The following is a 19,488-nucleotide window of genomic DNA, read 5'->3' as shown; positions in this document are numbered from 1 at the left end:
TGCACCAGACAGCCAATCTCTCCACCTTATTAAAAGTGTATCTTCTCAAAAAGGCCTCCCCCAAATAAACCCTCCTTTCTCTGGCTCTCTCTTCTGTGACACCTAAGCACCTGGATCTGTGATATTTGAGCATTTATTATCTGCCCCACTCCCAATCCCACAACACTTCTGTGCATATATTTAAATTATATAAGTTATTTGTTTATATTAATTTCTGTCTCCCTAGCTAGATTGTAAGCTTGTTGTGGACCGGGAACATATCTACCGACTCTGTTATGCTCTACTCTCCCAAGTATTTGGTACAGTGTAAGCACTCAATAAATACCATTGATGATGAGGTAGACAGGGGGTGTAAGTCCTCTGGATGTGAAGGAAATGGAGGTGACAATCAGGGTAATAAAAACAATAATTCATTCATTAATTCAATCGTATTTATTGAGAGTTTACTGTGTACAGAACACTGTACTAAGCGCTTGGAAAGTACAATTCAACAACACATAGAGACAATCCCTGTCCACAACGGGCTCACAGTCTAAAAGGGGGGAGAGATCAATCATAATAGTGGCATTTGTTTAGCACTTCTTATGTACCAATCACTGAACTAAGCGCTGGGGTAGATACAAGTTGATGAGGTCCCATATGGAACTCACAGTCTAAGTAGGAGGGAGAACAGGGATTGAATTTGGCAGATGCGGTAACTGAGGGATAGAGAGGTTAAGCAACTTGGCTTGGGTGGGCCCCTCCCTGCTCCCATCTTATAAATGGAGAAACGGAGGAGGAGAAAGGGGCGGTAATAGGAACTCTACTACAGCTGAGCCGCTGGGGTGTTCATTTGGGAACCGGCGGGCAGGGAGAAGCAGCTTAATGGTTGGAGGAGTTGCAGGGGGGGTGGTCTCTTGATGGAGGTCCTCAACTATCATCCAATCAATGGTATTTATTGAGTGCTTACAATGTACAGAGCACTATTCTAAGCACTGGGTTTTTCTCAGGTTGAACCCCGTCCCTATCCCACATGGGGTTTCCCGTTTAAGTTGGAGATTGATCGATTGATCGGTTGATTGACTGCATGAATGCAAGGAATCATAATCAAGCAGAAAACCCCGACCTCTAGATTTAAGGCAATCATTTAGCTTTTTCCTCTCCCCTTAAACTCTGTCCCCTCCCACAATACCCTAGCCCACACACTGCATTCCTCTCATGCCACCCTGCCACATTCTTATCTTTCTCACCATCAATCTCTTGCTTTCTCCCTCCCTGGAACATCCTCCACCTTCATATCCGGCAGACCATCACTCTCTGCGTCAAGATATTTATAGAATCACGTCTATTTCAAGAGATATTCCCAGATTATTCTTTAATCTTCCCACCGTATTTCCTCCCCAGTGACCATGGTTACTCTCACACACCACATTGCACTTATGGACACATCTTTATCCTCTAGGGCTTCCTCTTAGTTTTAATTATTTTAATGTCTATCACATTAGATTGTAAGCTCCTTGAAGGAAGAGATTAAAGTCTTCTAACTCTATTGTACTCTCACAAGCATTTAGGACAGTGATCTGTACAGAGTATGTGTCTGGTAAATATCATCCATTGGATGATTGCTGTGGCTATGTCAGTTCCAAGCAATTCTGTGAGGTACACTCTCCTAATTCTCCTCACAACGGATGGTGTTGGGCACAGAGAAGGAGGGATGGAGGGGGAGAGAGAGAGAGATATGGAAAGAGAGAGAGAGAGAGAGAGAGAGAGAGAGAGATGGAGAGACAGAGATTTCACGCTTCTTGTTGACAGAGATTGCATCTGCCAACTCTATTGTATTGAGATTAATTATGGTGTTTGTTAAATGCTTACTATATACCAAGCACTGGACTCAGCTCTAGGGCAGTTATGAATTAATCAGGTTGGACCCAGTCCGCGTCCTAAGTAGTACTTTCCTAAAAACTAAGTACAGTGCTCTACACACAGTAGATGCTCAATAAACACCATCGACTGACTGATTGATAGAGACAGAGAGAAAGAGAGAGAGAGAGAGATACTGTAGATTGTAATCCACTTGTGGGCAGAGATCTTATCTATTGTAATTAATCACTTAATTAGTTGTCTTGTCTCTCATAATTGTCTCACGACTGTCTCCCGTGCTGCTGCTGCCCAGCACAGGTTAGGTTTTACTTGTAGTAGATTGCCTTCCACTCGCTAGCCACTGCCCAAGCTAGGAATGAAATGGGTAGGCCTCTGCTTGACTCTCCCTCCCGTATCTGAGACTGGTAGAGTACAGGAAACTCTTCAGGTGCGACCCTGAGAGGGGTCTCAATTAATTACCCTATTGTTATTAATTATGGTACTTCAAAAGCTTTAACTATATCCCAAGCACTGTACTAGGCGCTGGGATAGATACAAGATAATCAGGTCCAATAAGAGTCTCACAGTCTATGTAGGATGGAGAACAAGTATTGAATTCCCGCTTTGTTGATGAAGGAACTGAGCAACAGAGAAGTTAAGTGACTTGCCCAAGGTCACACAGAAAGTATGTGACAGAGCCAGAATGAGAACCCAGGTCTCTGACTCCCAGGCATGTGCCCTCTCCACTAAATCATGCTGCTTCTCAAGCAAAGAGAACCCAAAATGAGGGGGCCCATGAAAGAGCTTGAAGAGGATTTCGTGGGATGTAAAGTAAGACCAGGGATAAGGAATTGGAGCAGGAGAGACCACCCATGGAGGTCTTTAAGGAAGTGGCAGGCTCTGCTTCACTGGAGAAGTAGACACCTTCCTGCCCACAGAGAGATTAGTGGCTGAATTTCTCCTTTCCTCATTAGAACACCTGAATTGTACCTTCTCTTTCGAAATGGCAGAAAAGAAATGGCCAATCACACAGTAGTGACAGAATTCCTTCTCCTGGATTTCTTGGAGGTTGTTGCCAACTTGTCCTTCCCAAGCGCTTAGTACAGTGCTCTGCACACAGTAAGCGCTCAATAAATACGATTGATTGATTGATTGATTGATTGGAGGTCCAAGGGCTGCAGGGAAAGTCCCGTGGATTTACCAGAGTTTCAGGAAGGAGGTTTGAAGTTGGGGAGCCCTGTGGTCTGGTGCAAATGAAGGTACTGGGAATTCCATGCAGAGGAAAGGTGATGAGGTACAAGTCTGAGTCGGGGGAGCTGGAAACGACGCACAGTGAGAGGGTGCACTTGGGAGGAATGGAGAATGAAGATAGGAATTCAGTAGGGGAAAATAATGCATATCAATCGATAGATCAAATTTATGTGAATTTCGCTTACGATGTAAAGACCTTGGTAGTAACCAATCGATCAATCAATTCTATTTATTGAGCGGTTACTGTGTGCATAGCACTGTACTAAGCACTTGGGAAATACAAGTTGGCAACATATAGAGACGGTCCCTACCCAACAGTGGGCTCACAGTCTAGAAGGGGGAGACAGAGAACAAAACAAAACATATTAACAAAATAAAATAAATAGAATAGATGTGTACAAGTAAAATAAATAAATAAAGTAATAAATACGTACGAACATATATACATATATACAGGTGATGTGGGGAAGGGAAGGAGGTAAGGCGGAGGGGGGGAAGCGCTTGGGAGAGTACCATTTAACAATATAACAGGGTTGGTATCCACATTCCCTGCCCATGATGAGCTTACAGTCTAGAGGGAACTGTCTAAGTTGGATTGCTGCAGTTTTCAGATGGTCCCAAGCCCTGGCATAGGATGAAGTTCCAAACCTCAGAGCTTAACCAGAACGCTATTATTAATCACAGAAAGGGAATGATGATTAATCTGTTGATGTTGTCATAGGAAGGAGTCCCAGAGTGGGACCCACGTGGGACTGCACAGTCATTTAGGATTGTGGAGGCCGGGACCACAGGGAGTCCACGATCCCGGCCTTCCGAGATTCCCGGACAGTCAGCTGTCTCAGCATAGTCCCGGGCCCGTCCTCCCACGGGGAATCCCCCAGGAAATAACCGGGCTCTGTTCTGACGGGACGGCGCAGCTGAGAGGTGTAGCGAGGATCCTGACAGCTCTCACCTCTCAGTCAGACATTCCTGTCACTGCCACCAGCGTCCTGGACCGATGAGATAGAGTGAACCTCTCTCTCAGCAGAGTTCTGTGCTCTCCAGCCCAGGACAGGCCCAGTGACTCTGGAGAGGAGCAGGGGAAAGGTTATTTATATTTCCCCTTTCCCCTTTCCTCTCCATCCAAACCGCTACCCTGCTCGTTCAATCTCTCATCCTATCCCGACTGGATTACTGCATCAGCTGCCTCTCCTATCTCCCATCCTCCTGTCTCTCCCCACTTCAGTCCATACTTCACGCCGCTGCCCGGATAGTCTTTGTGCAGAAACTCTCTTGGCATGTTTCTCCCCTCCTCAAAAATCTCCAGTGGCTACAAATCAACCTATGAATCAGGCAAAAACTCCCCACCCTTGGCTTCAAGGCTCTCCATCACCTCGCCCCCTGCTACCTCACCTCACTTCCCTCCTTCTACAGCCCAGCCCGCCCCCTCCACTCCTCTGCCGCTAATCTCCTCACTGTACCTCGTTCTTGCCTGTCCAGCCGTCGACCCCCGGCCCACGTCATCCCGCTGGCCTGGAATGCCCTCCCTCCGCACAACTGCCAAGCTAGCTCTCTTCCTCCTTTCAAAGCCTTACTGAGAGCTCATCTCCTCCAGGAGGCCTTCCCAGACTGAACCCCCTCCTTCCTCTCCCCTTCCTCCCCCACCCCATCCCCCCGCTTACCTCCTTCCCCTCCCCACAGCACCTGTATATATGTATATATGTTTGTACATATTTATTACTCTATTTATTTATTTATTCATTTTACTTGTACATATTTATTCTATTTATTTTATTTTGTTAATATGCTTTGTTTGGTTGTCTGTCTCCCGCTTCTAGACTGTGAGCCAGCTGTTGGGTAGGGACTGTCTCTATATGTTGCCAACCTGTACTTCCCAAGCGCTTAGTACAGTGCTCTGCATACAGTAAGAGCTCAATAAATACGATTGAATGAATGAATGAACTGGATGACCAAGGTCCGAGTCACAATTTCTCTAAATTAAAAGCAGTGTCGCTTAGTGGAAAAAGCATGGACCCGGGAGTCAGGAGGACCCGGGTTCTAATCCCAGTTCTGCCACTTATCTGGTTTGTGACAATGGGTAAGCCACTTCACTTTTTTTGGCCCCGATCCGGTCCTCCAGGGATTCCCCTCAGAGCGGCGGCTGCTTTATCTTGGGGAATGGGGTCCATTTGGAGAAACATCTCAGTGTCCACGGGAGAGCGTAGAGGGGCTGAGGGCTCCTAGATGTCCCTACTTGGCTGAACGAACCAAGGAATCCGAGGGGAGATAGGGGACCAGCCCAGCCTGGGAGATGTCGGCGACTTAAAGCCCCACGCTGCTCCAGTGAGTGTGCCCTGTGGTGGGGATTGAGGGGCGAGGAGAGGCCAGCAGCCCGCAATGAGTCTATGGAGAATCTTGCATTCGGCCTCCAGGTTGAAGTTCGGACCAGGGCAGCATTGCAGGCGAGTTTGAAGGAGCAGAAACCAGGGACGACACAGTCGCAGGTACCACAGCACAAGCCACTGGTACTGGAATCACTTCCTCTGCTCAGTTTCTCAGTCGCATGGTCTTTGTACCTGGACCAGCACTCATCTGCTGTTTGTTCTAGGGCACCCCCTCCATCGTCTCACTGACATCATTTCATCGGCCCTCTGTCGGCCTTCTCTCATCCCTCCATCACCGCTCCATCGTCCCTTCATCATCCCTCCATCATCGTTCCATCCCCCTATATTGTCAGCTCGTTGTGGGCAGGGAACGTGTCTACCAACTCTGATGGATTATCCTCTCCTTAATGCTTTAGTCCAGTGCTCCGCACACAGTAAACGCTCAATAAATACCATCGATTAACCATTTCTCCCAGCTCTCTGCCAAGTCAGAGGCGACGTATGTAGTTGGGTTCCCAAGCCAGCCCCTTCCCTGTTTAGCCAGACTTCACTCTGCAGTTCATTTTCCTCATACAGAGACTGATGCAATCGGATTCCCTGGACCTGCAGCTTTGTGTGTGTGCACACGCGCGTGTGTGTGTGTGTGCTCAGGGCAGGGTAGGAGAATCAGGGAGCAAATCACAGACTTTAGGTAAGGGGGCTATCTGGGTAGGGAACAGTGGGGAATGTTCGCTATCTCTCCCTAGGGAATAGTTTTGGGTGTCAGGGAAGAGCCGAATAAGTGACTATATACGTTTGTGGTTGTGTGCGTCTACCAACCCGTTTGTATTTTACTCTCGCAAGTGATTCGCACAGTGCTCTACACACAGTAAGCTCTCGATAAATATGATTGGCTCTGTGTGACTGTCCGTCTTTGGGAGAACCCCGGTCTGTGAGTGAGTGGGAATACACGTGAGGGCATTATGTGTTTGTTTACCTGTGATTTTGGGTGTGAGAATGAATTTGTGTGCTTCGGGGTGCCTTGTAGAGTTGTTATATCCTTGTCTTTTTTGTCCCCTGGGGGCTCGATAAACACCGTTATTACTATTATCAGCCAGTCACTCAGCTTAGTACAGTGGTCTGCACACACTAAGCTCTCAGTAATTACGATTGAATGAATGAATATTTATTGAGAAAAGAGCAGAGCTCTGTGTGTCGAGCACTGTATTAAGTGTTTGGAAGAGTACAATATAAGAATATGAGACATACCCCATACCCACAACAAGCTTACAATCTCTGTACATATCCATAATTTATTTTATTTTAACATCCTTATCACCCTTTAGACTGTAGGATTGTTGTGGGGAGGGAACATGTCTACCAACTCTGTTACGTTGTTTTCTCCCAGGTATTTAGTAGAGTGCTCTGCACACAGTAAATGCTCAAAAATATGAATTCTAAATTGCTTGATTGATTGATACTACAACTTCTACTAGGGCTTTTGCTGCTATTACTCCTGCTATTACTGTGACTGTTTTCCCCTCTTGTATCTTTGTATCTTGTTATCCCCACTTGGAAAAATATGGTGTTAATCCTTCTTTGAAATTCCCACCTTGTTACATGGAAGTCTTTTACCAAGTTTCTAGGTCATTTTGTAATGAATAATTCTCTTCCAATATAAAATAAATTGCTCCTCTCATAGAATCACCGGCAAAACTCCTGATGATTTCTTCACCTCACCAAGTTCTTTGTCCTGTGCAGGGAGTCATCATCACGTACCAATTACCAACATTTCCACAGTGAGAGAATTCCTCCTGATGGGTTTCTCTGAGGTCCGGGAGCTGCAGCTGGTCCATGCCGCGCTGTTCCTCCTGGTCTACCTGGCGGCCCTGACAGGGAATTTCCTCATCGTTGCCTTCACCGCCCTCGACCGGCACCTCCACATCTCCATGCACTTCTTCCTCAGGCACCTGTCTGTTCTTGACCTCTGCAACATCTTTGCCACCGTCCCCAAGTCCATCCTCAACTCCTGGGCCGACTGCAGCTCCATTTCCGTCCTGGAGTGCATCTTTCAAGTGTTTTCCTTACTGCTGTTTGCTTGTGCTGAGCTCTACATCGACTGTTATGTCGCCATCTGCCTCCCACTGTGCTATGATGTCATCTTGGATTGAGGGACCTGTGAGAAGATGGTAGGCACCTTCTGGCTCAGAGGTGTCATTTTTGCCATCCTACATCCTTCTGCCACCTTCTCGGGTCCTCTGGGAGGGACCAGTGTAATCTACCAATTTTTCTGTGAGATCCCTCAGGTCATCAGACTCTCCGATTCCAATGGGAAGGTTTGGGAATTTGTAGCAATGATAACTTCAGCAAGCCTGAGCTTGGTCTATTTCTTGTCCATCGTTGTCTCCTACATTCACAGCTTCTTGTCTGTGCTGAGGGTGCTCTCCAGAGGAAGCCATTCCAAAGCTTTCTCCACCCGTCTGCCCCACCTCATCGTCACCACTTTATTAATTTCCACCGGTGAGGTGGCCTATCTTAAACCCGTGTCAGACTCCCCCTCGATGATGGACCTGCTGGTGTCCATTTCCTATGCCATGGTGCCCCCGACCCTGAACCCCCTCTTCTGCAGCCTAAGGTACAGGGACATGAAGGCCGCCCTGAGGAGGGACATAGCGTGGAAACAGTTCCCCTAGGAAGCACCTCTTGGGGATTGGGAACAATATCTGACTACTCATGGTATCAGATGTGACCCTCCAGCCAAGGGAGAGGTATTTTAAAAAATGTTGCTTGTTAAGCGATGACTATGCCAGTCACTCATTCAATCGAATTTATTCAGCGCTTACCATGTGCAGTACACTGTACTAAGTACCCGGGAAAGTACAATTTAACAATATAACAGACACATTCCCTGCCTACAGTGAGCCTATTATAGTCTACAAGTTGCCAAGCACTGTTATAAGTACTGGGATAGACACAAGGTTACCAGGTTGGACACAGTCCCTGGGGGATTTAAATCTGTTCTTCATACTTAAACTGTAAGTCTCCTGTGAGACCTGATTATCTTTTATCTACCTCAATGTTTGGCACATAATAATTCACAAATACCACAATTATTCTTACTACCCCAGTGCTTAGTACAGAGCTTGGCACCTATTAAGCACTTAATAAATACCACAGTTATTACTATTACTAACTCTTTCAATTTTTATAGTATCTGTTACGTGCTTACTTTGTGCCTGCCACTATACTAAGCACTGGGGTAAATACAAGATAATCAGGATGGACACAGTCCGTGTACCACGTGGGGGATCACATTCTTAACCCCCATTTCACAGATAAGGTAACGGAGGCACCAAGTAGTTAATTGACTTGTTTACACAGAGCTGGGATTAGAACGCTGATCCTTCTGATTCAGAGGCCCAGGCTCTGCATTTCTCCCAAGCCCTTACTCTGTCCCAAGCTGTTAGTAGAATGCTCTTCACACAGCAAGCACTCAGTAAATGCCATCGATGGATTGCTTGACTGCGGCCTGCTGATGTCTCTCTCTCTCTCTCTCTCTCTCTCTCTCTCTCTCTCTCTATCTCTATCTCTATCTCTGGACCATCACCACTGGGAGCATTGGGAGAGTCAGAAGGACGCCCTCACCCAAGCACTGATCAGCACAAACAGCTGGTCTGGGGGCCTCTGTTGAATGGGACAGATGGACATCCACTGCCACAAGACCACCAGGGGAGTTGGGAAGGCTTGGGGAGACATACTCCTGTAGGTGAGGCCAGACAATGCCGTCTCCACTGCCCACCCCTTGCCATTTTGACTCTAGCCCCAATTTCACCATGGAGGGAGCGCCCACACATTCTGGAATTAGATTCCTGCCCTACTTCTGGCTGAGCAGCTCTCCAACGCTGGCAGGGAGGAAGAGAGTCCAGGAGCTCTAGGCAGGGGCCAGGGCAGCTCTAAGATACCCACCACGCCAACCCAGTAAGCTTCCACTCTCATGCCCAAGTGGTACAACCAAAACTCTCTCATTTTTAAAAGTCCGATTCTGGACACCATTCAGTAGAGTGGATCCGGTTCTGGAAGCCATGTTCTGGACACCATGCCCTAGGGTTGCTGCAGTTCAGGACACAATACTTTAGAATAAATCCAGTTCTGGAAGCCATGCCTTAGAGTGGCTCTGGTTCTGGACACAATTCTCTGAACTGGATCCAGGCCTGGACACAGTGCCGTGTAGTGGCTCTAGATCCAGGTAGAGCCTAAGTGGACTGAGTGGGAAACTGCCCTAAAAGAAGCGCTGTTCATTCACTCATTCAATCATATTTATTGAGAACTTACTGTGTGCAGATCACTGTACTAAGTGCTTTGGAAGTACAAGTCGGCAACAACACTGTTACCCTCTCCCCATTGTTTCTTTGTCTTGCTTGGGTCCCTTTAACTCCAGAGCATTGAAAGGCCAGAAGCAATTCCTCCTGGATTGTGCTGAGGAAGCAACCGAGAGTCTAAAACTGCTTGAGCATGCATGGTTGCCCAGGAGGCCTAGTTTGGCAGATCGTCTGGAAATGGTCATGATTCTCAGACCAAATCAGGCTCTTCGGCCCTGCCCTGGACACAGTCCTATTGGCAGAGGTCGCCATTGCCCCGCCCCTTTCCAGGGCTTCTCTCAGTGGACAGGCTGAGGCCAGGTTGGGGCCAGGTTCAGTCCCAGGGGGAGCTTCTCCCAGGCTTAAAATCAGTGTTATTTCACAGTCCACATACCTCGGCTACAGTTGGAAATGATGCACCCCAAATCAACAGACAAGAAAAAAGCAAAAGAACACGGCATGGACCGATAATAACCAGTCCTCTCAACGTCAGTGAGTTCATTATGAAATGTATGGTCTTGATCAAGGGCTCACTCTATATTAAGCATTCTGCTTAGCACTGGGATAACCACAAGATCTTCACTGAGACCAGGGAGAGTCCTGTCTATGGCCCTGAGCCTTACTGAAGTCATAGCTTCTCCAAGAGGACTTCCCTTAAAGCACTCAATTACCTTGCCCCTTTATACCTCACCTGCTGCTCTATCATAGCCCAGCCCACACACGTTTCTCCTCTATGCTAGCCGGTTCACTGTACCTCAATCTCGTCTATCTCACCGCTGACCTCTCACACACGTCCTGCCTCTAGGCTGCAATGCCCTCCCTCCTCATATCCGACAGATGATTTCTCTTCCCAGCTTCAAAATCTTATTAAAGCCATATCTCCTCCAAGAGACCTTCACTGACTTAGCCCTCATTTCCTCTTTTCCCATTCCCTTTTGCGTAACCCTGATTTGTTCCCTATAACTGCCCCCACCCCCTCCCAGCCCCACTGCACTAATGAGCATATCCATAATTTATGTATTTTCATTAATATGTATCCACTGTGGCCAGGAAAAGTGTCTGTTATATTGTTGTATTGTACTCTGCCAAATACTTAGTACAGTGCCCTGCATACAGTAAGTGCTCAATAAATATGATTAATTGACTGATTGATTAGGCGTGGACCATCAGAAAGAATGAGGAAATTCTCTCCTAATGTCAATTGGTCTCCATCCAGAAACCCAGAGTTTCTTTCATGGACCAATCAATCGATCAGTCAATGGTATTTGTTGAGAATTTACAGGGTGCAGAGCACTGTAATAAGCACTTGGGAGAATACAATACAACAGAATTCACAGAAACATTCCCTACCCACAACAAGCTGACAGTCTAGAAGGGCAGATGGACAATAATAGAAATAAATAAATTACATATATGTATAGTAAGCTTTGGTGGGCTAAGGGGGGTGAATAAAGCGTTCAAATCCAAGTACAAAATCAATCAATCAGTGTGGGTTTTGCATGGCATTTGTTAAGCATTTACTATGTGTCAGGCAGTGTTCTAAGCGCTGAGATAGATGAAAGTTTATCGGGTTGAACACAGTCCCTGTTCCATGTGGGGCTTACAGACTAGTGGGAGGGAAGGAGAATTTAATCCCTATTTTTCAGATGAGCTAAGTAAGGCACGGAGAGGTTAAATGACTTGTTCATGGTCACACAGCAAGCAACTGCCAGAGCTGGGATTAGAACCCAGGTCCTCTGAATCTCAGGCCTAGGCTCTTTCCATTAGGCTATGCTGCTTCTATTTTTTGAGTGCTTACTGTGTGTAGAGAGCTGTGATAAGCACTTGAGAGAATACAGTTTAACAGTGTTGCTAGACATGTTCCCTGCCTACATTGAGTTTAAGGTCTAGAGGGAAGTTAGAAATGGAGCAGTCCCTCAAGATGATTAGATCTACTTCACGTGCACACTAGAAATGAGAGAAGCTGCGTGTCCTGGTGGAAAGAGACCGGGCCTGGGAATCAGAAGACCTGGGTTGTAATCCCAGTTCTGCCATTTGTCTCCATTGTGACCTTGGGCAAATCACTTCAATTCTCTGGGCCTCAGTTTCCTCATCTGGAAAATGAAGACTCACTACCTGTTCTCCCTTCCCCTCACACTCTGAGCCTCAAGTGGGACCGGTACTGTATCTGGCCTGGTTATCTTGTAGTTATCCAAGTGCTTAGTATTGTGGCAGGCATAAACTGCCACGGTTATTTTGTTGAGGTAAGATGAAATAAAATGACTTGAAAATTAATAATAATAACTGTGATGTTTTTAAGCACTTTACTATGTTCCCAGTATTGAACTACGCACCGGGGTAGATGCCATACAAGCAGGTCAAACACAGTCCCTGTCCGACATTGAGCTCAGAGTGTGAGGGGGAGGGAGAATAGGTAGTGAGACCCCATTTTCCATATGAGGAAACTGAGGCCCAGAGAAGTGAAGTGATTTGTCCATGACCACACAGCAGATAAGTGGCAGAGTCGGGATTGGAAACCAGGTCTTATTAGCTTGTATCTACCTCAGTGCTTAGTACAGTGTTTGGCGCATCATAACTGCTTAACAAATACCTTTAAAAATGGCAAAGCCGGTATTCATTCATTCATTCATTCATTCATTCAATCAATCGTATATTGTTATCGTATATTGCGCTTATTGTGTGCAGAACACTGTACTAAGCGCTTGTGAAGTGCACGTGGGTACCATATAGAGACGATCCCTTCCCAACAACGGGCTCATAGTCTAGAAGGGGGAGACAGACAACAAAACAAAACATGTAGACAGGTGTCAAAATAGAACAAACAGAATTAAAGCTACACGCACATGACTAACAAAATAAATGGTAACTATGTACAAGTAATAAATAGAGTAATAAATCTGTACAAATATATATACAGGTGCTGTGGGAAGGGGAAGGATTTAGGGCAGGGGGGATGGGGAGGAGGAGAGGAAAAAGGGAGCTCAGTCTGCGAAGGCCTCCTGGAAGAGGTGAGCTCTCAGTATGGCTTTGAAGGGAGTAAGAGAGCTAGCTTGGCCCATGTGTGGAGGGAGGGCATTCCAGGCCAGGGGAAGGACGGGGCCCTGGGGTCGACTGCAGGACAGGTGAGAACGAGATACAGTGAGGAGGTTAGCGACAGAGGAGCAGAGGGTGCGGGCTGGGCTGGAGAAGGAGAGAAGGGAGGTGAGGTAGGAGGGGGCGAGGTGATGGAGAGACTTGAAGCCAAGAGTGAGAAGTTTTTGCCTGATTCGTAGGTTGACAGGCAGCCACTGGAGATTTTTGAGGAGGAGAGTAACGTGCACAGAGCGTTTCTGCACAAAAATAATCCGGGCAGCAGAATGAAGTATAGACTGAAGTGGGGAGAGGCAGGAAGATGGGAGATCAGAGAGGAGGTTGATGCAGTAATCCAATCGGAATAGGATAAGAGAGTGAACCGGCAAGGTAGCGGTTTGGATGGAGAGGAAAGGGCGGATATTGGCAGTGTTGCAGAGTTGAGAATGGCAGGTTTTGGTGACAGGTTGGGTGTGTGGGGTGAACGAAAGAGCAGAGTCGAGGATGACACCAAGGTTGCGGGCTTGTGAGATGGGAAGGATGGTAGTGTCGTCTACAGTAACGGGCAAGTCAGGGAGAGGGCAGGGTTTGGGAGGAAAGATGAGTTCAGTCTTGGACATATTGAGTTTTAGATGGCGGGCAGACATCCAGATGGAGATGTCCTGAAGGCAGGAGGAGGCACGAGCCTGGAGGGAGGGAAAGAGAGCAGGGGCAGAGATGTAGATTTGGGTGTCATCAGCGTAGAGATGAGAGTTGAAGCCGTGGGAGCGAATGAGTTCACCAAGGGAGTGAGTGTAGATAGAGAACAGAAGGGGACCAAGAACTGACCCTTGAGGAACCCCTACAGTAAGAGGATGAGAGGGGGAGGAGGAGCTCACAAAGGAGACGGAGAATGAACGGCCGGAGAGATAAAATGAGAACGAGGAGAGGATGGAGTCTGTGAAGCCAAGATTGGATAGCGTGTTGAGGAGAAGAGGGTGGTCCACAGTGTCGAAGACAGCTGAGAGGTCGAGGAGGATTAGGATAGAGTTGGAGCCCTTGGATCTGGCAAGAAGGAGGTCATTGGTAATCTTTGAGAGGGCAGTTTCGGTGGAGTGTAGGGGACGGAAGCCATATTGGAGGGGGTCAAGGAGAGAGTTGGCGTTGAGGAATTAGAGGCAGCAGGTGTAGCCGACTCGTTCTAGAAGTTTGGAAAGGAAGGGTAAGAGGGAGATAGAGCGATAATTAGAAGGGGAGGTGGGGTCAAGGGAGGGTTTTTTTAGTATGGGGGAGACGTGGGTATGTTTGAAGGCAGAGGGGAAAGAACTAGTGGAGAGTGAGCGTTTGAAGATGGAAATTAAGGACGGGAGGAGGTAAGGGGCGAGAGATTTGATAAGATAAGAGGGAATGGGGTCTGAAGCACAGGTGGATGGAGTAGTACTTGAGAGGAGGGAGGAGATCTCATCTGACGATACTGCTGAGAAAGATGGGAGAGTACCGGAGAGGGTTAAGAGTGGGGGGGTGGGGGTTGGAGAAGGGGAAGGAGTGACTTTGGCGAGCTCCGACGTGATGGAGTTTATTTTACTGAAGAAGTGGGAGGCCAGATCGTTGGGGGTGAGGGATGGAGAAGGGGGAGGAGCAGAGGGCCTGAGAAGGGAGTTAAATGTACGGAAGAGCTGACGGGAATGATGGGCATGGGTGTCAATAAGGGAGGAGAAATAGTTTTTCCTGGCAGAGGAGAGGGCAGGGTTAAGGCAGGAAAGGATAAACTTGAAATGAACAAGGTTGGCTTGGTGTTTAGACTTTCGCCAGCAGCGTTTACCAGCTCGAGCATAAGAGCGAAGGAGGCAGACAGTGGGAATGATCCAAGGCCCCCAGGTCCTCTGACTCCCAGGCCTGGGCTCTGTTACTAGACCACGTGACTTCTCTTGAAGTTTCCATAGACTGTGAGAGCATCCTGCTCGATTGTGTGACCTTCATCATGCCAAACAGACAGCATTCACTCACTCACCTCCTCCCAGAGCTGGCTGATTTTAACTTGACCGACTCCAGCCCAGAACCCAGGCCAGGACCATCAACACCAACCTCAGAGGACAAAGGGTGGCACATCTTCATCATCAAATGCCAACGAGTCGTTTCCCGATTCATAGCGACTCAATAGATATGTTTTCTCCAGAATGTCATATCTTCATTATATCTGTAGTCATACTGGTATGTCTTTCCATAGAGTTTTCTTGATAAAAATATGGAAATGGTTTAACAATGCCTTCTTCCACATAGTAAAAACTTGAGTCTCTTTGACTCTTTCCCATGCCGCTGCCGCCCAGCACAGGTGAATCAACTTTGTCTGATGCTTCAGCTTTACCCTTCCCATTTTGGATAACCCTAGCGAGAGAGTATCTCTCAATGGCATAGTTCTAAGCACATCGGTAGAATGCAAATGGCTCCGAGTTGGCTGACTGGAATGGAAATATCCCTGGGTTGTGCCTGGATTTTTATTTGTTGTTGTGGCTGTGCTGGCATGTCCATCTCCCTCCTGTCTCCCCCATGATGATAGGAAGTTTTCTGCAATCAGCCATTGTCTTAACTACTGCATCAGTCCTTCACTGACCTCCCAGCCTCCTGTCTCTCCCCACTCCAGTCCGTATTTCATTTGTTCAGTCGGTGTCTTCCCAATCCTCAAGAACCCGCAGGGGTTGCCCATCCACCACCGCATCAAACAGCAACTCCTTACCATATGGCTTGAAAGCACTTAATCACCTTGCCCACTCCTACCTCACCTTACTGATCTACTACAATCCAGCCCACACACTTTGCTCCTCTAGCGCCAACCTACTCACTGTGCCTTGATCTCATCTATCTCACCACCAACCCCTTGACCACATCCTGTCTCTGGCTAGAAACACTCTCCCCCTTCATATACGACAGATCAATCAATCAATCAATCAATCGTATTTATTGAGCGCTTACTGTGTGCAGAGCACTGTACTAAGCGCTTGGGAAGTACAAGATGGCAACATATAGAGACGGTCCCTACCCAACAATGGGCTCACAGTCTAGAAGGGGGAGACAGAGAACAAAACAAAACATTAACAAAATAAAATAGAATAGATATGTAAAAGTAAAATAAAGAAATAGAATAATAAATACACAGAAACATATATACATATATACAGGTGCTGTGGGGAAGGGAAGGAGGTAAGGCGGGGGGGATGGAGAGGGGATGGAGGGGGGAGGAAAGAAGGGGCTCAGTCTGGTAAGGCCTCCTGGAGGAGATGGGCTCTCAGTAGGGCCTTGAAGGAAGAGAGCTAGCTTGGCGGGTGTGGGGAGGGATGGCATTCCAGGCCAGGGGGATGATGTGGGCCGGGGGTCGACGGCGGGACAGGCGAAAACGAGGCACGGTGAGGAGATTAGCGGCAGAGGAACGGAGGGTGCGGACTGGGCTGTAGGAGCGAAGGGAGATGAGGTAGGAGGGGGCGAGGTGATGGAGAGCCTTGAAGCCGAGGGTGAGGAGTTTCTGCCTGATGACCAGTGTCCCCACCTTCGAAGCCTTATGAAAAGCAGATGGTGCAGTGGATAGAGCACAGGCCGGGACGTCAGAAGGTCATGGGTTCTAATCCTGACTCCACTACCTATCTGCTGTGTAACCTTGGGCAGGTCACTTCACTTCTCTGTACCTCATTTACCTCAACTCTAAAATGGGGAGTGAGACTGTGGGATCCTCACGGGACAGGGACTGCAATCCAGCCCAATTTGCTTGTATCCACCCCAACGCTTAGTAAAGTGCTTGGCACATGGTAAGCACCTAAGAAATACTATAATTACTATTCATTATTATGCCCTCTAAGAGCCCTTCTCCGATTAAGCCCTCTTTTCTTCTTCTCCTTTTACCTTCTGCATCGCCCTGGCACTTGGATCTGCTCCCTTTATTCACCCCAACCTAAGTCTCACAGCAGTTATATCCATATCTGTAATGGGTTTATTCATATTAATGTCTGTCTTGCCTTCTAGACTTTAAGATCATTGTGAGCGGAGAACTTGATAATGATTTTGGAATTTGTTAAGCACTTACTGTGTACCTAGCATTGTACTAAGAGCTGGGGTAGATACAAACAAAGAAGGTTGGGCACAGCCCATGTCCCACATAGGGCTCACATTCTTAACCTCCATTTTACAAATGAATTAACTGAGGCACAGAGAAGTCAAGTGACTTGCCCAAGGTCACACAGAAGACACGTGGTGGAGGTGGAATTAGAACCCAGTTCCTCTGACTACCAGGTCCAGGCTCTTTTCACTAGGCCATGCGGCTTGCTGTATAGTTTGTATTTGAATTTTCTATTTACCTCTTTTTATCAATCTAATCAAAATCTAATGCAGTAGAATTTCAGAATAGAAAGCAATTGCAAATTCTCTCCCAGTTGAGGAAGGCAACCATTTACTTGAGGGAAGCAACCCTTTGCTTGAGGGAGGTGCTTTTTTCCCTCAAGCAACAAATTCCTTTTGAATCTTCCAATATGATAGCTCCAGCCCCCTAGATTTCCTGCAACTGAGTGACTTCAAGAATCTGAGGGAAGGGGAAATGATTAAAAACACCAGACCAGTAAGACGACTCTCAACCTGTGGAGCTACACAAATTCAGTTCGGAATTTCTCTTTGCAATGCATGATACACATCTTCATAACACTGTCCCTTTCATTCTAACATAACTCATTCTACACACACTTTCACAGACATAGGGTACAGCCAATTCCTCCCAATCAAATGAGGTGTCAATTTCCACCCCCCAGGAGAAGTGCCTAATTCTTCAACATTCTGTTTCCTTTCTGAGACATAGGGATTCCCTTTCATCTATATTCACTCCAACATTATCTCCTTAGCGATTAACCTTCAGGCCTTTCAGTTGTTTCCTTTTCACAACCTATTATCATTCCTGCTTGTGCCAAGGCGGCCCTGGGCATCAGCCATCCCAGGTTCAAAATGTTACCTGTGACGTAACTTCTCTGGCCGGAGGGGGTGGGGCGGAATGATAGGCGTCCCTCACCTCCGACCCAATAAAGTATGGGGGATGAAAGGCGCGGAGACTGAGCAAGTGGAGGACGGAAGTCGGGACGGCCCAAGCCACAGGTAATGTAACTACCTGTCGCCTCTGACCTTCTGGGCAGGACACCGAGACGCGCAGCGGCGGCGGCGACGGCCCACGTGTCTTTCTCTGCCCAGAACGCCAGACGCCCCCTCTGCAACCAGGACCAACCCACTGAGGGAACGGCTGCGGGACGGGTGGCCTTCTCGCCGAACGCTCGTGGGTGGGACCCAGGTGCCCCGCTGCAGCCGGGGAACACAAGTGGATTCTTCCCATGTAGGGAGAGCACATGATGAGGGCGAGCCGCCTCAACACGCGCATGCGTAACGTAAGTGGATTCTTCCCGAGTGGGAGAGCACGTGGCGAGAGCTCGCCGCGTCACCCACGTGCGACATATGCATGAGTGTGTTCCTCCCGCTAGGGAAGCTCCAATATTACTATTTAATCATATTCCTCCCGAAAGGGAAGTTCAATTCATTGCTCCTCCACCATTAAATAATTCAATTTGCCTCCCGGAGTAAATTTTATATAAAACTCGGGTTTTCTATCCCTGGACTCTCTATCTTTGGCCGCACTGATTCTCGAACAAACCTGTCACCAGACAACGGGTGAAACTGCTCAACCCATAACCATATACATAATCTTTCTATAGGAATCACCTCAAATCTCCATGTAGAGGCTTCATGGCGTAATGGATAGAGCACAGGCCGGTGAGTCAGAAGGATATGGGGTCTAATTCCGTTTCTGCCACTTGTTTGCTATGTGACCTTGGAAAAATCACTCAACTTTCCTGTGCCTCAATTACCTTATCTGTAAAATGAGGATTAAGATTGTAACTGTGTCCAATCTGATTATCTAGTATTTACCCCAGCGCTTAGTACAGTGCCTGACACATAGTAAGCGCCTAAGAAATACCATCATTATAATTATCAGTATTACTATTATCTCAACTTCTTGGCGTTCCCAAAACATCCTCCATTCTACACACGCAAACATGAGGGGAATCTTAATCACAATGCATTCATGCAACTTTTCAACTCTTAAAGCAGAACACTCTACACATTCACACTCTTATACACACGTGAGGGTACACCCAATCCCAAAACATTCACACAATCTTTTCAGTAGTTTAGAACAGAATAAAATGCTCTCTGGTCATCATCAGGAACTTTTCTTCATGGAGACGTTAAGTATCCGGTAGCAGCAGTGTCAGACACTGATCTCTCAGCTGAGGCTGGTTGGTTAGTGCAGGTTTAAACATTCATTCATTCATTCAATCATATTTATTAAGCGCTTACTGTGTTCAGAGCACTGTACTAAGTGCTTGGGAAACTACAGTAAAGAGTGACAATCCCTGCCCACAACGAGCTCACAATCCAGAAGAGGAAGACAGACATCAAAGCAAAGAAGCAGACCTCAATATAAATAAATAAAATTACAGATATATACAAACGTGCTACGGGGCTGGGATGGGGGGAAGCAAAGGGAGCAGGTCAAGGCGATAAAGAAGGGAATGGGAGATGAGGAAATGTGGGGCTTAGACTGGGAAGGCCTCTTGGAAGAAATGTGC

General features: G+C 47.2%; 1 non-coding gene across 1 annotated transcript; it reads right to left on the bottom strand.

Annotated features, from left to right (window-relative positions):
- Positions 1–2,167: 2,167 nt before the first annotated feature.
- On the bottom strand, positions 2,168–2,305 carry LOC119924301. Its single transcript, XR_005449097.1, has one exon. It is a non-coding gene; the product is annotated as a small nucleolar RNA SNORA7 (small nucleolar RNA).
- Between the last annotated feature and the right edge of the window lie 17,183 nt (positions 2,306–19,488).

Source organism: Tachyglossus aculeatus, unplaced genomic scaffold (assembly GCF_015852505.1).
Source record: "Tachyglossus aculeatus isolate mTacAcu1 unplaced genomic scaffold, mTacAcu1.pri scaffold_92_arrow_ctg1, whole genome shotgun sequence".
Classification (NCBI taxonomy): domain Eukaryota; kingdom Metazoa; phylum Chordata; class Mammalia; order Monotremata; family Tachyglossidae; genus Tachyglossus; species Tachyglossus aculeatus.
This window is presented reverse-complemented; position numbering and strand designations above follow the sequence as displayed.